Source organism: Aotus nancymaae, unplaced genomic scaffold (genome assembly GCF_030222135.1).
Source record: "Aotus nancymaae isolate 86718 unplaced genomic scaffold, 86718_ANA_hifiasm-v0.15.2.pri h1tg000040l, whole genome shotgun sequence".
Lineage (NCBI taxonomy): Eukaryota > Metazoa > Chordata > Mammalia > Primates > Aotidae > Aotus > Aotus nancymaae.
Genome location: NW_026988454.1, coordinates 108,064,577 through 108,084,630, shown reverse-complemented (window position 1 = coordinate 108,084,630; position 20,054 = coordinate 108,064,577). Strand labels below are relative to the sequence as shown.

Below are 20,054 nucleotides of genomic sequence, written 5' to 3'. Positions count from 1 at the left end.
GGTATATTTCCAAAGAAAATGAAACAGTATATAGAAGACATATCTGCAATCCCATTTCTTGCAGAATTATTCACAATAGCCAAGATATGAAATCAATGTATGTGTTTCTGAGAAGAAGAATGAATAAAGAAAATGTAGTATGCAATGGAATACTATTTAGCCTTAATAAAAGAAAGAAATCCTGCCTTTGCAATCAAATGGATGTATCTGGAGGATATTGTGCTAAGTGAAACAAACCAGATGCAAAAAGACAAATATTGAATGATTTCACATGTTTATATGTGGAATCTAAAAAAGTTGAACTGATAGAAACAGAAAGTAGAAAGATGGTTTCCAGGAGTCAAGTGATGGAGGAAATGGGGAGATGTTAGTCAAAGTGGGTAAACTTGGAATTTCAAGATAAGTAAGTTCTAGAGATCCCATAAACACCTTTGTGACTATAGTTAATAATAATATGCTGTATACTTAAACTTGAAATTTGCTAAAAGAATATATCTTAAATACTCTTACTATACAAAAAAGGTAACTTTGTGAGATAATTGATATGTTAATTAACTCAATTATAATTATCATTTCACAATGTATACATATATAAAAACACATTGTACACATTGAATATATACAATTTTTGTCAACTGTATCTCATTAAATCTCAAAAACAAACAAAATATCCTCACAAATCCCCAAACAAGCAAAAGAATAGATTTTACTGTTTCAAGGCTAATTCAAGGAAATAATATTTTACTAAGAATCTTAGACATCGTCTCCATCCTTTATAAATATTCTCTATGTTCTCTACCAATGTTATAAATCATAATATCCAAAATATGAGTAGATTTATTGGGACAAAAAGCCATAAAGGAAGTTCTAATGTTGTCATTTGGAGACCTTGCCTGCTTTTGACATTTCAGAACTACAGCATTACAGGGAAATTATGTGGATAACAGATGCCTCCCAATAGTTCAAGCTTCCCATACTTTGTATTTTAATTTTATGTATGTCCTCCCCAGCAGCTAGTAGCCATTCATCAAAATTACTAAAGAAAATCTAGGTTCTTTCTCCAGAGAGCAGTAAACATTGTAGATAAGAAGAAATGTAGAATGTGGTAGAACCAAAGAAGGTCATTATGCAAATGATGGCTCACCATGGTCCTTTCTGCTTCTTGTAGATTCCTGACTAAGACACAGAAATTAGAAAACTATTTTAGGGGAAGAAGGTAAAATCTTTTGCCCACCAACATAAACAATTTCAATTATCTTTAAGTATCAGGACTCCAGGTGGTAATATTATTCTACTATAATATTAATAATTTTCACAGTGATGACCTGAGTCATTTAAAAAAAGTTTCCTTTTAAGCCAATCTTTTTGGATAGTAGTTCAGTGTCATTTTTGTCCTTGAACTCTTCATGGTTTAATTTGGTAAAACAGTGTCATGGTACCTGTTTAGTTATTGTTTTCCCATTGGCTGTCGTGGATTACTGTGACCCATGAAAGATCAGAGACCTAATGTAAAATATATAATGATATTAATTAAAATAGTTGGAGGAAAGAAAATTGTCAGAAAAAAACCCCATCCTTTGCTTCTCCTGGGAATTGTGTTTACCATTATACCAACTATCAAATTACCTTGGCTATGTCTGTGCCAGTTTTAGTTCATTTTTAACAACAGAAGAAGTTTCCAAAATTTCCAGAACAGGTAAAAGACAACATTAATTTTGAATTGTAGTTTCTGTGTCATTTTATACACTGTTTCTGTGTGCTACTGCCCGAGTAGCATTTATGTGATGAGGTTCATTTTAGAGATTGCTATGCATGGAACCTCTACACATCTCCAATTCATTAGGAGGTTAGTTGATGCATTAAAGTCTTTTATGAGCAATAATTAAATCAGGTGTCATAAAATCTTTCCACGGGCCAGTGAAAGATCGGAGCTTGCTCAGGATGGGACCAACTGGAAAGGTGCTCCAAACAACCAGGGGCAGCACAGCTGATGGTTGCCAGGAGGAGATACTGGCTTGGTTTCATGGACCTTCTGTTTTCTTAAGACAATACAGAAATTCAAAAATTTTTAAATGTGAAAATTTCCAATTTTAAGTGTTTGTGACTACTAAAACTCTTCTAAAAAATAAAGCACCCTTGTTGACCAGAAAAAAAAAAAAAGGTTTCCATTTCTTTTGGTAGCCTCTATTTAATTTGGCTGCACTATGTCAGTATAAAATTCTTGATTTATTAATAAGCAGCTCTGAACTGTTAAGATATACCAGTTACTGCTCCACAAAATACAACCGCTGTGCCAGGGAGGCTGGTGTGCTAACATCACCTCTCCTTCTGTACACTCTGGCCCTTAGGTTGAGTGCCAGACTTACTCTCATTCAAGTGCATCATTGGTGTCTTTCTGTACCAGCAGACTTGGCCAGGAGCCATGAGGGCAGGGACATCGTTTCCTGCTGTGTTCCTAGCACATAGATTTTGTTTGACCCTTAATGGATAGATGAATGAATGAATGAATGAATGAATGAATTCACCCAGTTAGCCCTCTGATATTGGATCTCATGGAGAGTGACTAGAAGTCTCGGACCTTTTCTTTTCCAAAATTCCTTGAGCAAATTGTTTTAGCACTTCCTCCGAAATTAGCTTTACATACCAAAGTGATTGTAGTATTTCAGGCTATAAAAGTTGACATTTTGTTCTTCCTATTGGACAAAAATGCCCCTTACTCTCATGAAATAGACATTATTTACTAATAAGACCACTCAATGTATTCTTATCAAGAAGGAGAAATTCTGCTTTAAAGTGATGGCTTGTCCTTGTTTTTATGGGGAGGCAGCTAGCAGTTTATCTCACCTTCACAGGGCAGGCTGTTTCTTTGCTGACTTAGCAGACATGCTGTTTCAAAGTCATATTTATGACTATTACATTCAGAAAGAGTGCCACTAAAATAGTTAAGTGTTATTATCAATAAGGGAGATTTTCATTTACTAAAATAGTTAAGTGTTATCAATAAGGGAGATTTTCATTTATCTGGAGTAATAGACAAATAATATTTTATATTTCACGAAGCTGGATGAATACTGAACTAAAATAAGGAAAGAGAATGTTAGTTTCAAGGTATTTATTAGGGCTTTTAAAACACCAGCAACCCTCAGGTAGCCACATATACACCCCAAAGTTATGGCCATTTATGACTGAATTGCACGAAAATAAAATGAATCATAGGAATAAAAATATGCAAACAGAATACTTGTTTTAATTCTATGTATCACCTTATAGGACAGTCAGCTTATGACCAAACTGTAAGAGGTATCTAAAATGGCAATATTATCGACAAAATGATATAGCAAGGCATTTTATCAGCCAAGAGTGAAACAAAATCTTCTGATGATTCATATTACTAAAAAGAGGTCAAACGGCCTCTTCTGCCTATGTTCAACCACAGGCTTAGGTATCACTTACCACAGATGCTGGAAAAGGCGTCTCTACATTGGCGAGAAGATTTGAATCCATGACCATTAATATCCTTCACAAAACAAGTCTGTGATGACTCTTGTTCTTTTCAGTGTAGTTAGTATGATTTCTAGTTTAAATCTCTAATATGTTTCCAACATATACTGCTGCTTAGAATTAAAAATAAATAAAAAGTTTTAACACATGCACATCTGAATCTTTACACAATGCAGACAATTACATATGTATCAACCACACTGCCAAATATTTTTGTGGTTGATTGTCAGTAATGTTTGTTTTTCATGAAAATAAAATATACCAAAGAAGAAACTTAATTTTAATTTTCTTACCTCTTCCTTGAAGATTCTTTCTTTTCTCAGCAAACTCTATCTTTTTTCTTTTTCTTGCTTTTTCATTTGTTAACCTTTTGAACTTTTTTTTTTTTTTTTTTGCTTGAGGGCATTTGCTATAATCACAAGAGGTTTATCTCTCTTTCAGCCTGAATCATTTGTTTTTTCTATGAGTGCATTTTGGTGTATTGTAAATCTGAAATACAGAAACAGGTATAAACATTTCAACAAATAATAAGTGGCATAATGAACTATCTTAAGTATTTTGGATGAATCAAAATTTACCTTTTGGAGGTATTTTGGAACCTATTATCTATGGTTTTGTTGTGTTCCTGGCATAGTGAGGTGGTGCTCTTATAGGTACTTTATATTATCAGTTTTTCTCTAGGTGTGTAGCATATAGCCTAGTGAAACCAAGTTTTAATATATCAGCGAACTTCTATGCAGTAGTCCAATTTTATAAAATTTGTATCAATACTGTGTTTATTTACTTGCCTATTTTTACCTGCCTTGTTCTAAGGGACTATCATGTAGACAGGTTGGTGTTGCAGCAAGTCAGTGGATTTATGAGGCTAAAAATAGCTGAAGACTTACTAAACCATGTTTTAGTTTGGGGCTACTACTATCCTCTTCACTGGGGTTATTATGTGCTCAGAAAATGATTATGGTTGAGTTGTCGGAGGAAGGCTTCATTGACTCCCGCTGAGCCTGGGCAAAGGCAGTAGGTGGCAAACTTTAATATAACTCAGAATCATCTGAGGGCCTTGTTAAACCAAAGTGCTGAGCCTTCTCCCTGGAGTTTCTAATTTGGTAGTTCTGCCTTATAAGTTCCCAGGTAATATTGACGCTGCCGGTCCAGGCATGCACCATGAAAATGACTTTGCGAAGCATCTTCATCTCACAGTTGTGTCTGAGTCTAGCTTTAACCTGTATCTGTGGTTCTTTCTACAGCTTTGAGCTTCTTTCTATGTAGCAATACCTTCTGAGTATTCACCTTTTTCCTTAATCTCATGCACATTTACAGTAAGTTTAGTTCATGTCTTCATTTTTCATTGTGAACCAGTTAATGCCAAACACATTTATGTTAGGGTGGGAGGGGATAAGTGGGAGAGAGGCAGAGAAATACAACTTTCATCCTGTACTTTGATGGCTTTCACTGATTCAGTTGCAGGTCATAGAGAATTACCATGTCATTAATAGGGAATGTTTTTCTACATGAAGATATTTCGCCTTTCAAAGTCATGTTGCCTTAGGGATTTGAAGGTCTACTGAATTCTGAATATTTTACTTGGCCTGGATACATAACTGAATATTTTATTTTGTCAAGTATATTCTTGTCTATTCAGTGCCTTCACTAACTTCCTCTCCACTTAACGCTGACTCCAAATGTTACCTACAAAAAGCACTTCAGCTAATCCCCAAGTCCCTGGGCACTTTTTCAAGTCTGGTCCTTTTAATACAAGTTTTAAATGTTCTCATACTGGTTTAGGAGTCTGTTTGGTCTTTTTCATCTTGTTTATATTCTGACTTACTGTTCTCTATAACTTGATGCTTTTTAGACTTCCTGATTAGTTGAAAATTTCAGTTTCCCCTTTTCTCTTTTCCTTGGAGCCCATATCAATCCCATTTCACCTCTTCCTGCTCCCTTCCCAGTACTCCACCATAAGTCTAGGTCTCTAAGTTCTTATTTCTCTCTGTATTTAGATAAATCTTAGAATATTTCTTTCATTTGCTAGATAAAAAGACATGTTGTAATATTAATGGAAAAAAATCTAATATCTAGTGTTATGTATTATTGATTTAATTATTCACATTCAAGATTATTTGAAGTTAATATATATCCATTACCATAGTTTCAGTTTCAAGTGCCAGAAAACCTAGCCCAGTGTAGCTTCAAGAATATGTATTTTATGGGTCACATAAAGTGAGATGCTGAGAACACTGCCTTTAGGTGTAGCCCAAAGCAAAGTTTCAAATAATAATACCAAGGTCTGATTTCTCTCTTTCAGTTTTTCAGTTCCACTTCTAGATTGTTCTTTTTTTTGTAAGGTTTTGCCTTACTGCAGCAGCTCTAGTCATACCAATTTATATATTTGTGTTCAGTGGAAACAGAGGCACACTTTCTCTCAGCTGTCCATAATTCCTGAGATCTGCTTTGACTGTCCTTGTCATGTGACTTCCTCTGAACCAATCACTGTGGCCAGTAGAATGCTAAGGCTAATAGATTTAGACCTGGGTTTTATGATCCATCCCAGGAACTGAGCTTTAAGAGTTTTGGTCAGACCATCTGATGAACTGGTGGTTGAAGGGCAGACCCATACACAAATGATAGAGATGCCCCTCCCATGCATACTGAAGCTTTTAGAAAGTATCTCTTCTTTATCTATTAATCTGTTATTCTTCCCCTTTCAGATCACAAGTCAGCAATATTTCTGATGCTTTTTCTTAGTTGAATGCAAAGAAAAATACTCTTTGTTGCATTGGGAGACATATAGTATTTAGAGGGAATGTATTCATACAACAGAATTTTGTGGTAATTTTTTCCATTAACTTATTTAAAATCAGATCAGGTCTAGAGTTCAAACACAACAATTTTGGGAGACTAAAAAATAATTACATCAATGACAGCTTGGAAACAAAGAAGATACTTTGCTTTATTGTTGGCATCAACAGAACATCATGTAAGCTTTATGATCCCTCATGTCAAAAATGTACAAAAGGGAAGGTCGACAAAATTAATTAAAGAGAAATAATTATAACTAGCAAATAATAGCATTGTTTTATAGGAATAGTCTTACATCTTAGGGGCTCTTTCACATCTTTGCACAGAGGTCTCATAGTGGTGCCTTTTAAAAGAAAGTCGGATTCTGTTGCTTATCTGTTGAAACTCCACTGTCATACTTTCCATTTCACTTAGAATGAATCCCAAGTCCTTACTGTGTTTACACAGCCCTGAATGCTCTAGCCTTGTTACATCCGTCGGTGAGATGTCTGCCTCCTCTTGCTTACTCACTCTGCTAGAGCTACACCAGGTGGCTCTCAATACCTACCAGTGTCACATGTACCAAAGGTGTGCGTGCTCCAGTGGGTTCACATGGCCTACTCTCTCCATCCCTTTAAGACAATTGTTTGACTGGCTCCCTGGCTTCCTCCTTCATTTCACAAGTCTCTGCTCCAGTGTCATCTCTGAGACATCTTCTCTTTCCTCCTTATATAATGTGGCACCCCCAACTCATGCCTCCTCATTAAAAGTCTGCTTTACATTTTTCTCCATTTACTGTTAGCTCTAGAAAGCAAAGGCTTGGTCAGTATCATTAGTGCTGATATAGTACACTCAGCCAGAACAGTTCCTAGCCTGTAATTGGCTCTCCATAATTAATTGTTTAACAAATTAATGCATTCACTTTACATTTTACCTTGTTTGTAGTAGCTTATAAAGGTTTTCAAAGTAATATTTTACCACAGGTGAAAATTTGTGAGCTGTGTAGAACTATCTTCAGCAGTTAAAAAGTGATGATAATTCTGGCTCAGGCAGGTTTCCTAGGAGACTTATATTTTCTTCTGTGACGAGGTTTAGTCACAGTTTGAGACTTTGCGGTTATTTTGACATCTGGACCTGAGAAACACTTATTTTTTCCTTTTGAAGGTTTCGGTTGTTTTGTAAAGGTAAGAACTTTTGTAAGACCAATCTTGAAAAGAAGAATAGTGAAAGACTGCCTTTCAGAAATTCATTTGTAAATTGAGCTGCTTCAAAGTTGGAATGCTTTTCCCCATATAGACAAGGTATCTGTACTAGTCAGGGTTCCCTAGAGGGACAGAACTAATAGGAGATATATTTTATATATATATATATTATATATATATATATATAACTAATAGGATAATATATATATATAACTAATAGGATATATATATATATATAAAATAAACTCCCCTTAATATATATATCAAGGGGAGTTTATTAAGTATTAGCTGACACGATCACAAGGTCCCACAGTAGGCTATCTGCAAGCTTTAGGAGCAAGAAGAGCCAGTCTGAGTCTCAAAACTGAAGAACTTGGAGTCTAATGTTTGAGGGCAGGAAACATCCAGCACAGGAGAAAGATGTAGGCTGGGAGGCTAGGCCAATCTCGCCTTTTTACATTTTTCTGCCTGTTTTATATTCATTGGCAGTTGATTAGATGGTGCCCTACAGATTAAGGGTGGGTCTGACTTCCCAAGACTGCTGACTCAAATGTTAATCTCCTTTGGCAACACCCTCACAGACACACCCAGGATCAATACTTTGCATCCTTCAATCCAACCAAGTTGACACTCAGTATTAACCATCACAGTATCCATGCTGGTTAGGCTCATAGTCCAGTCTCCAAGGCTACTCACCCCTTAAGCATTTGAAGTATTATTACTATGACTAAGTCTATACTTCACCCTCCTTCATTATATCATTATTTTGTGAGATACTTCATTACTAATTATGTACTTCAGCATCACTGTTGCAGGGGACTGGGATTAGAAACCTTGCACACAACATTTAAGTGTTAATATCTCTTATAACTGTGTAAGGGAGCCTGAATGTTCTGAAGCAATTAACCAATCACACTTTTCTTTCCGGCTGGGAGATTGGGTGAGGGATGACTGAGAGTTTCTCCCACCGGAAGCTCTAGAGTTGAACCTACATAGATAAGGATCAATTTGTAGAGGATTTGATAATTTGCCCGTACATATAAAATAAGAACTAAAAAATGGTTGAATATTCAAAAGAAATACGTCTGGCTGGTTCAAATTTTAATCATATCATACAAGTTAAACAGAGACTACTCACCCCTTACGGACTTAGGATAGGATTTACATGAGACGTGGAGTCAGGAGTCAAGGGGGCTAAGCTTGTTTTAAGCGTCAAGCTGAGAAATTAAGTGTCTGCTTTTTAGGCTTTCCAAACTTTTACGTCTTATCCATTATTAGATAGTGTCTCAAACCCTGAAGCTTACCCCAATTTTTAGGAAACATAGACTTCAAAAAATCAGTCATTTGTTTGGAGTTTGAATCTTTGCCAACACTGTTTCATAGCAGATTGGAAAATAAGCTTCAGGCAATAATATGTCCAAAACTTCCTTTCATTGTCATTCTACAAGTCTATGAGGACAGGGATTTTGGTTTATTTTGTTCACTACTGTATCTTAGTGCTTAGAAATGGTGCACAGTGTATATTCAATTAGTATTCGTTGAATAATTTAATGGGACACAGTGCCCTCCTTTCGCTAAGGAAGTCAAAGAGGGCTAGTCATCTCTATTTCCATACCTGACAACAAAGACAAAAATATGTGGCCTAGGCATAGCCACGACAAACACCTGTCAGGCATTTGGACCTGGAGCGAAAGATGAGAGTGAGTTTAGATAATATTCACAGAGCAATATTGGCGTCAGCCCCTGGAGTGGGGTTTCCAAGTCTTTGCCAGTAGCTGCAGTGTTCTGCAGCATCATGACAGCAGCAGGACAGAAGCTGATTTCTAGTCAACCCTTTATTGGCCGTGGAGTGTGGTTCTTACTGCACAGCCTTTGTTGGGGTCTGACCCTTTTGTAAGTCTGATTTTGTGGCTTTCCTACTTAGTCTTTGTAATTCCTGTTATTATTATGTTACTATATACGATATGTTAGCTCAAGTTGGCTTTCATTGCTTATATCCAAGAATCTTAACTGATACTGGTCAGGAGATAACAAGAGATCCATAAAAATTAGGAGTTAGGATTAGGAGATTGTCTTAGTCCGTTTCAGCTGCTATAAGAAAACATCCTAGACAGGGTAACTTCTGAACAACAAAAATCTATTTCTCACAGTTCTAGAGGCTGGGAAGCCCAAGACCAAGTCTCTGGTAGATTTGTCGTTAGGTGAGGCCCATTTGACGGTACTTTTTCACTGTGTCCTTCCATGTGAAAGTGGCAAACAAGCTCTCTCAGGCCTCTTTATAAGGGCAATAATCCCACTCATGAGGGCAGATTCCCCTAGTCACCTCCCAAAGCCCACCTCTTAATACTCTCACCTTAGTACTATCACTATATTTTTGTTGTTTAAGCCTATCACCTTAGAGGTTAGGAATTCAATATATGAATTTTGGGGAAACACATAACACTCAGACCATAGCTGAGATTAACAGGTAGCATATTTTCAATGAACTCTGAAGATTAGAGGAAGCATCTTAATCTTCAGAATTAGAGAAAAGTCTAATGGGTATTTAGTAATAGGATCAGTTGGGTAAAGGTCTAGTTACTGAATCCAGTTACTAGGTCAGGGGAGGACCAGAGGAAAATTTTAAGTTAAGATTGATTCATTACTTTACTAACCTCTATTTGAAACTCTAAGGTAAAGTGCTGGTTCCTGAGATACTTCAAATCAACATATGACCAAACATTATTTTTTGCTATCATTTTCTATGATAATTAATGCCATTATCATTCCCCAGTTAACTAAGATAGAAATCCCAACATCATTTTAGACAGCCTCCCACTTCCACCTTCTTTGGCCTCTTACCCAATTAATCATCTCTCAATGCCCACTCGAACAGCCTTAGGTCAAGCAATTACCATCTCTCCTTTAAACTATTACAATCACTACTTAGCAAGAATTGCCACACCCTCCAAAATCAGTTCTCAAATGTACTATGTATACTCATTAGTTCCAGAATCATTATTCTAAAACAACAATAAGATCTTTTACCCACTTGCTGAAATATTTTCAGGTTTTTTTTTTTTTTAAAGCCAATAGGAACACTTTATTATGAAATTTAAAATTAAAGCTCTCATTATTTTTTGGTGGGAGTTGGGGGAGTTTGTGAACTGTCAGGGACACTTTTAAGTTTTTGATATTGCTAGAGAAATATATGGTCAAATATATTTAATTAGTGTTCTTAAGACGTTCTAAAATAAAAAATCAGAATTGAAAATTACAAGGTGGCAAAACATCTAAAAAATGCACTACATTGCAGAATAGGAGTGACCTTACTAATATTAAAGTTGAATTCAGTGTACAATGATTTAAAAAGGACAAAAAGAATATGTAATGAAAAAGCCAAGGTATAACAAACCGTGAAGAAATGACAGATAAAACTTTATCTAACAAAGAAAATAGGATCAAAACAGTCAAGGCAAAACTGTTAATACACAAAGAAACTAGCAACATGAAAATCCTAGTGAAAATCTTTAACATGCCTCCCAGAATTTACAATTCATGTAGAAAATAAAGAATACCTTGTTCAATTTTCTTTAAACTTCTGATGTTGCTGAGAAATTGTGTTATTCTGTTGTAAAGCATTTTAAATGTGAACTCATTTTTTTCTCTCTCTCTGGAAGTGTTCTAGTTCTATTTATCTTTAGTCCTGTGAATTTTAGTGATAATGTGTATTAATATGAGTCTTTTTTCACTATGCTGGTTACTCAGTGGGCCCTATTCATTTTGGAAACATAACCATCAGTTCTGAAAAACTCTTAAATTATTTATTTGATAATTTCTGGCAATACTAATGCATTGAGTGTTCTAATCTTGTAATAATATTAATTTTTTGTTATTTTCATTTCTGTATTTCTGCTATTATTTATTTGTTCTACTTCTCTTAGTGAACTTGTTCTCTCATATTTTTATTTTCTGGAAGCTAGTTCCTGTGATATGGATATCCCTCTTTGAAAAATTAACATTCTGTTTGTGTTTCATAGATAAAGCATCTTTTCTTACTTTCCCAGTATAGTAATTATTGATATTTAAAATTTTTTCCTCACTCACTGTTTTTAAAATAATTTTTTTTAATTTTTAGTTTATGTGGGTACATAGTAGGTATATATAATTATGGGGTACATGAGATGTTTTGATACAGGCATGCAATGTGAAATAAGCACAACATGGAGAATGGATTATCCATCCCTCAAACATTTATCCTTTGTGTTACAAACAATCCAATTACATTACTTTAGCTATTTTAAATGTATGATTAAGTTATTAATGACCAAAATCACTCTGTTCTATCAAATAGTAGGCCTTATTATTCTGTGTTTTTTAAATATCTATTTTAATGCACTTTAGGTTCAGGGTACATGTGCAGAACATGCAGGATTGTTGCATAGGTACATACATGGCAATATGGTGTGCTGCCTCCATCCCCATCACCTATATCTGGCATTTCTCCCCATGTTCTCCCCCCACAACCTCCCTACCCCACACTGTCCCTCCTGTAGTCTCCCCTCAACAGACCTCAGTGTGTGATGCTCCCCTCCTTGTGTCCATGTGCTCTCTTTGTTCAACACCCGCCTATGAGTGACAACATGCAGTGTTTGATTTTCTGTTCTTGTGTCAGTTTGCTGAAAATGATGGTTTCCAGATTCATCCATGTCCCTGCAAAGGACATGAACTCATCATTTTTTTAAGGCTGCATAGTATTTCATGGTGTATATGTGCCACATTTTACTTGTCCAGTCTATCACCGATGGACATTTGGGTTGGTTTCAAGTCTTTGCTATTGTGGACAGTGCCTCAATGAACATATGTGTGCATGTGTCCTTATAATAGAACAATTTATAGTCCTTTGGATATATACCCAGTAATGGGATTGCTGGGCCAAATGGAATTTCTATTTCTAGGTCCTTGAGGAATCGCCACACTGTCTTCCACAATGATGGAACTAATTTACACTCCCACCAGCAGTGTAGAAGTGTTCCTATCTCTCCACATCCTCTCCAGCATCTGTTGTCTCCAGATTTTTTAATGATCGCCATGCTAACTGGTGTGAGATGGTATCTCAATGTAGTTTTGATTTGCATTTCTCTGATGACTAGTGATTATGAGCATTTTTTCATATATTTGTTGGCCTCATATATGTCTTCTTTTGAAAAGTGTCTGTTCATTTTTATACCAATTAACAATCCCTGCCTCCCACCCAACCCTAACTACCCTTTCCCAACTCTGGTAATCATTCTTTTCTCTACATCCGTGAGTTAAATTGTTTTAATTTTCAGATCCCACAAATAAGTGAGAAATATGTGATGTTTGTCTTTCTGTGCCTGGCTTATTTCACTTAACATAATGATTTCCACTTCCATCTATGTTGTTGAAAATGACTGAATCTCATTTCTTTTTATGACTTAATAGTATTCCATTGTCTATATGTACTATATTTCTTTATTCATTCATCTGATGATGGACACTTAAGTCACTTCCCAATCTTAGCTATTGTGAACAGTGCTTCAACAAACTTGGGGTATCTCTTCAGCATACTGATTTCCTTGCTTTGGGATATATACACAGCAGTGGGATTGTTGGATCATATGGTAGCTCTTTTTAAGTTTTTTTTTTAAGAAACCTCTGAACTGTTCTCCATGGTATTTATAGTAATTTATATGCCCAGCAACAGTATATAAGTGTTTTCTTTCTCCATATCCTTGCCAGCATTTGTTATTGCTTGTCTTTTAGATATAAGCTATTTTAACTGGGGTGAGATGATATCTCATTGTAGTTCTGGCTTGCATTCATCTGTTGAGTATCTTTTCATATGCCTGTTTGCCATTTGTATGTCTTCCTTTGAGAAGTGTCTATTCAAATCTTTTGCCCATTTTTGATCAGATTATTATATTGTTTTCCTATAGAGTTGTTTACATTCCTTATATATTCTGGTTATTAATCCCTTGCCAGATGAGTAGTTTGCAAATATTTTCTCCCATTCTATGGGTTGTCTCTTCACTTTGTTGATTGTATCCTGTGCTGTGCAGAAGCTTTTTAACTTTGTGATCCTATGTGTCCATTTTTGCTCTGGTTGCCTGTGCTTTTGGGGTTTTGCTTAATACATTTTTTGCCCAGACAAATGTTCTGGAGAATTTCCCCAATGTTTTCTTATAGTAGCTTCAGAGTTTGAAGTCTTAAGTCATTAATCCATTTTGATTTTATTTTTGTATATGGTGAGAGATAAGGGTCTAGTTTAATTCTTCTGCATATGGATATACAGTTTTCACTGTACCATTTATTGAAGAGACTATCTTTTCCTCAGTGTATGTTCTTGGCCTCATTGTCAAAAATGAGTTCATTATAGGTGTGTGGATTTGTTTCTGGGTTCTCCATTTTCTTTCATAGGTTTATAGGTCTGATTTTGTGTCAGTGCTATGCTGTGTGGTTTACTATAGATCTATAGTATAATTTGATGTCAGGTAATGTGATTTTTTTCTGTTTTGTTCTTTTTGCTCAGGATAGCTTTGGCTATTCTGGGTCTTCTGTGCTTTCATATGAATTTTATGATTCTTTTTTCTATTTCTATGAAGAATGTCATTGTGTTTTCATAAGGATTGCATTGAATCTTGCTTTGGGTAGATCACTTTCAGTAGTATGGACATTTAAATAATAATGATTCTTCCAATCCATGAACATAAAATACTTTTCCATTTCTTTGTGTCTTCTTTAATTTCTTTCATCAATATTTTATAGTTTTTATTATAGAAAATTTTCACTTATTTGATTAATCCCTAGAAATTTAGTTTTATGTGTGGCTATCATAAATAAGACTACTTTTTAAATGTATTTTTCACACTATTCACTGTTGGTATATAGAAAAATGCTGTTGATTTTTTAGTGTTCATTTTGTATCCTGCAACTTTTTGAATTTGCTTATCAGTTCTAATAGCTTTTTGGTGGAGTCTAGGTTTTTCCAATATGAGATCATATTATCTTCAAACAAGAATAATTTGACTTCTTCCATTCCAATGGGGATTTTTTTATTTTTTTTCTCTTTTGTTTGATTGCTCTAGCTGGGACTTCCAGTTCTATATTGAACAGTGGCAAAAGTGGGCATCCTTGTTGTGTTCCAGATTTTAGAGAAAAGAATTTCATCTTTTCCCCATTCAGAATGATAGTACCTATGGGTCTGTCATATATAGATTTCATCACGTTGAGGTATATTCCTTGTATAACCAGGTTTTTGAGGTGTTCTTTTGTCATGAAGCAGTGTTGAATTTTATGAAATGGTTTTTCAGCATCAATTGAAATGATCTTATAGTTTTTATCCTTTGTTATCTTGATATGATCTATCAAACTGATTGATTTCTGTATGTAGAACAATGCTTGCATCCCTGGGATAAATCCCACTTGGCCATGATGAATGATCTTTTAAATGTATTGTGGAATTCAGTTTGCTGTATTTTTTGAAGATTTTTGCATCAATATTCATCAGAGATGTTGGCCTATAGTTTTCTTTCTTTGATGTGTCTTTGGTTTTGGTATTAGGGTAATACTGGCCTTGTAGAATAAGTTTAGAAATCTTCCTTCCTCCTCTATTTTTCAGAATAGTTTGAGTAGGATTGGTATAAGTTTGTTTTTAAATGTCGGGTAGAATTCAGCAGTGAAGCCATCAGGTCTGGGCTTTTCTTTCCGGGGACAATTTTTATTACAGCTTTGATCTCATTAGCTGATGTTGGTCAGTTGGGGTTTTGGATTTCTTCTGGTTCAATCTTAGTAGGTTGTATGTGTCTAGGAATCGGTTTATTTATTCTAGACTTTCTAGTTTATTGGCGTATAGTTGCTCACAGTAGCCACAAATAATCCTTTGAATTTCTGCAGTATCAGTTAAAATGTCTGCTTTTTCATCTCTGATTTTATTTATTTGGATCTTTTCTCTTTTTTCTTAGTCTGGCTAAAGGTTTGTCAATTTTGTTTAATGTTTCAAAGAACTGACTTTTTGTTTCACTGATCTTTTGTATTGTTGGCTTCACTTCTGTTTTATGGATTTCTGTTCTGATCTTTATTATTTTTTTCTACTAATTTTGAATTTGGTTTGCTCTTGCTTTTCTAATTCTTTAAGATGCATTGTTAGATTGTTTAATTGGAGTTTTTCTTCTTTTTGATGAAAGCACATCATTGCTATAAACTTTCTTCTTATTACTCCTTTTGCTGTATCCCATAGGTTTTGGTATGTTGTGTTTCCATTATTATTTGTTTAAAAATTTTTTTAATAGCCTTCTTAATTTTTTCGCTAATTTATTGGTCATTCGGAAGCATATTTAATTTCCATGTGTTTGTATAATTTCCAAAATTCCTCTTGTTATTAACTTCTAGCTTTATTTGATGGTAGCCAGAGAATAGGCTTGATATTATTTCAATTTTTTGAATGTTTTAAGACTTTTTTGAGACCTAACATATGATCTATCCTTGAGAATAATTCATGTGCTGAGGAAAAGCATATTCTGCAGCTCTTGGATAAAATATTCTGTAAATATTTGTTAGGTCTTTTTGTTCTATAGTGCAGATTAAGTCTGATGTTTCTTTGTTTATTTTCTGTCTATATCTTTTGGAAAGATATGTCCAATGCTGAAAGTGGGGTGTCTAAATCTCCAACTATTATTGTGTTGAAGCCTAGCTTTTTCTTTAGCTCTAGTAATATTTGCTTTCTATATCAGAGTGCTCCATTTTGGGTGCATATATATTTAAAATTATGTCCTCTTGCTAAATTGGCCACTTATTATTACATAGTGACCTTCTTTGTCTCTTCTTATAATTTCAGTCTTGAAATAATATATATTATATGTAATATATTATATTATTGTAATATATATAATAGATTTATATATAATATATAATATATTTTGTCTGATATAAATATAGCTACTCTTGCTATTTTTGTGTTTCTATTGGCCTGGAATATGCTTTTTCATCCCTTTATTTTTAGTCTATATGTGTCTTTAGGTGCAAGATGTTTCTTGTAGAAAATGGACAATATTTATTTTTTAATTAATTTAGCCACTTTATGTCTTTTGATCGGAGAGTTTAGTCCCTTTACATTCAATGTTATTACTGTTAAGTATGGACTTACTCCTGCCATTTTGTTATTTGTTTTCTCATTGTTTTGTGGTCTTTCTGTCTTCTTTTAGTGAAGGTTATCTTCTCTGGTTATATGATTTAGTTTCTTGCTTTTTATTTTTTGTATATCCATTGTATTTTGGTTTCAGGTTACCATGAGAGTTGCAAATACTATCTCTTAATCCATTATTTTAACCTGATAACTACTTAATACTGTTTGAATAAACAAACAACCAAAAAGAAAACTACTTAAAAAATTGATGCCTTAATATTGTCCCCTGCTTTATAACTTCTTGCTGTTTCCATTTATATGTTATCATACCACCCATCTTGAAAAGTTGTTGTAGTTATTATTTTTGATCGGTTCATCATTCAGTCTTTCTACTTAGGAAATGAGTTGTTTATACACCACAGTTACAATGTTAAAATGTTTCTGTGTTTTTCTGGGAACTTACTGTTACTAGTGAGTTTTGTACCTTCAGGTGATTACTGATTGCTCATTAACATTCTTTTCTTTCTGATTGAAGTACTGTCTTTAGTATTTCTTGCAGGACAGGTTTGGTGTTAATGAAATCCCTCAGCTTTTCTTTATGTGGGAAACTCTTCATTTATCTTTCATGTTTGAAGGATATTTTTGTTGGATATACATTCTAAAGTAATTTTTTTCTTTCTTACAGCACTTTAAATATGACATGCTATTTCTCCTGGATTGTAAGATTTCCACTGAAAAGTCTCCTGCTGGATATACTGAAACTCCATTGTAGGTTATTTGTTTCTCTTCTCTTGTTGCTTTTAGGATTCTGTCCTTATGCTTGATTTTGGGAGACTGATTATTAAGTGTCTTGAAGTAATCTTCTTTGGGTTAAATCTACTTGGTGTTCTATAACCTTCTTGTATTTGGATGTTGATATCTTTATCTAGGTTTGGGAAGTTCTCTATTATTATTTCTTTGAATAAACCTTGTACTCCTATCCTTATCTACCTTCTCCTTCTCTTTAATACCAGTAACTCAGATTTGCCCTTTTGAAGTGATTTTCTAGATCCTGTAGGTGTGTATCATTGTTTTTATTCTTTTGTCCTTTGTCTCCTCTGACTGTATTTTCAAATAGCCTGTCTTCAAGCTCCCTAATTCTTTCTTTTGCTTGATCAATTCTTCTATTAAAGGACTCTGATGTATTCTACAGAATGCCAATTGCATTTTTCAGCTCCAAAATTTCTGCTTGAGTCTTTTAAATTATTTCAATATCTTTTTTTTCCTGATAGAATTCTAAATTCCTTCTGTGTGTTATCTTGAATATTTTTGAGTTTACTTAACACAGGTATTTTGAATTCTGTTCAAAAGATTACATATTTCTGCTTCTCCAGGGTTGGTTCCTACTGGCTTATTTATTTCCTGAGGTGAGGTCATTTTCCTGGGATGGTGTTGATGCTAGTAGATGTTCTTTGGTGAATGGACATTGACAAGTTAGAGATTTACTGTAGTCTTCGCTGTTTGGGCTTGCTTGTACCTGTTTCTCTTGGGAATGCTTTCCATATATTCTAAAACAAAAAACAAAAAACAAAAAACAAAAAAAAACTTGGGTGTTATGACGTAAGCCACATCTGCTTTTAGGGAGTACCACAAGCCTGGTAACACTAGTTCTTGCAGACTTGTAGAGGTTCTGCTTTGATGGTCTTGGACAAGATTCGGGAGTATTCTCTGGGTTACTAGACAGAGACTCTTGTTCTCTTTCCTCTGCTTTCTTCCAAACAAATGGAGTCTTTTTCTATTCTGAGCCACCTAAAGCTGGGGATGGAGTTACACAAACATCCCTGTGGCCACCACCACTTTGACTATGTTGAGTCATACCTCAAGCCAGTGCAGCACTGGGTCTCACTCAAGGCCTCCTGTAACTACTCCCTGGCTACTGCCTATGTTTGCTCAAGGCCATGGGGCTCTGCAATCAGCAGGTGCCAAAACTGTGAACTGTCCTTCCCTTCAGGGTGGCAAGTTCCCATAGGACCCAGGTGGGTCCAAGGTCCAAGGTGCCATTTGGAAGACAGGGACTAGGGTCAAAAATCTTAGAAGTCTACTTGGTGTTCTATTGCACTGTGGCTGAGCTGGCACTCAGTCCACAAGACAGTCCTTCACACTCTTCTCCACCCTTTCCAAAGGCAGAGGAGACTCACCCTGTAGCCACTGCCACCCAGGCCACAGTGAGTACTGTCACACTACTGCTGATGTTCTCTTAAGGTCCAAGGGCAGTGAGCTGTCTTCTGGCCCAGGGCACATCTCAAGATGCTTCCCAAGGGCTCTGAAGTAAACTTGTGGTGATTATTGTCTGGCTTGGAGCTCATTCTTCAGGGCAGTGGGCTCCCTTCTGGTCCAGGATAGGTCCAAAGATGCTGTACTAAATTCAAATCCTGAAATCAGGGACCCCAAGAGTGACTTGGTGCTCTACTCCCCTGTGGCCATGCTCGAATTGAAATGGGAAAAGTTCCCTTGTCCCACTTGCAGGGTATGCGATAAGGGTGTGACTCACTTCTTCAGTGCCCCACTGCTCAAACCTCTAGGGGAGCATATAGATGGGCAGGCTGTGGGGTCTGACCTCATGGCAGTGTCTAGGGATGAATATTTACAGCTGAAGCCCCCGTGGGCGTGTGTTACAGGGCGCTCTTTTAGTTTAGCTGTCCATCAGCAGCTTGTGTTAGTCCACTCAATTAGACCCCTGTCTTATTGCAAGGACATAGGGCTTTCTCTATCCCGGCGTCTTGCCTTGGTGTACCAGAAGAATTAGATCACATGTGGGCTTCGAGAATGACTGTAAGGTTTTATTGAGTGGAAGTAGCTCTCAGCAAAAGGCAGAGCCAGAAGCGACTTGGTTTTCCCCTGGAGTCAGCCCACTTGGCAGCCTGGGCTCTCCCTTGACTGCCCCAGTCAAACTCCACATTGTTCCACCTGTCAGTGGCCTGCCAGTGTGCTGCTGGTATGTTCTTGTGCCAAGTGTGCTCCTATGCCAGTGCATTCCTCTCCACGTCCAGCTGCCTGTGTGTTCCTCCACTGATGTGCTCTTCTTGATGTCCAGCCACCTGTGTGTTTGCCTGCTAGGGTCTCGGGGTTTTTGTAGGCATAGAATAGGGGCATGGCAGGCCAGGGTGGTCTTGGGAAATACAACATTTGGGCACCAAGGCAGGAGTGCCTGTCTTCATCTAGGTTCATGGGCAAAGGCCCAGGGGTTGGGCCCTTGCCAGGGACTTGCCTTCTCCTCCCAACACCTCCCTGCCCTCCTTCTGTATCAGTACCCAAGGTACAAAACAAAGCCCCCTTTACTTTGCTTTCTACTTTTCTCAAGCAGAAAACTTTTGCCTCATAGTCACCACAACTGGAAATGTGCTGAGTCTCAGCTAAAGCCAGCAAGTCTCAGAGGCTCACCAAAGGCCCTCAGCTTTAGTACCTGGTTATCA

At 36.0% G+C, this 20,054-nt stretch overlaps 1 protein-coding gene across 5 annotated transcripts in view; it reads left to right on the top strand.

Moving 5' to 3' along the window:
• Window positions 1-20,054, top strand: part of TINAG (tubulointerstitial nephritis antigen) — a 167,208-nt gene that overhangs the window by 145,910 nt on the left and 1,244 nt on the right. The gene's annotated exons all lie outside the window — the stretch shown is intronic.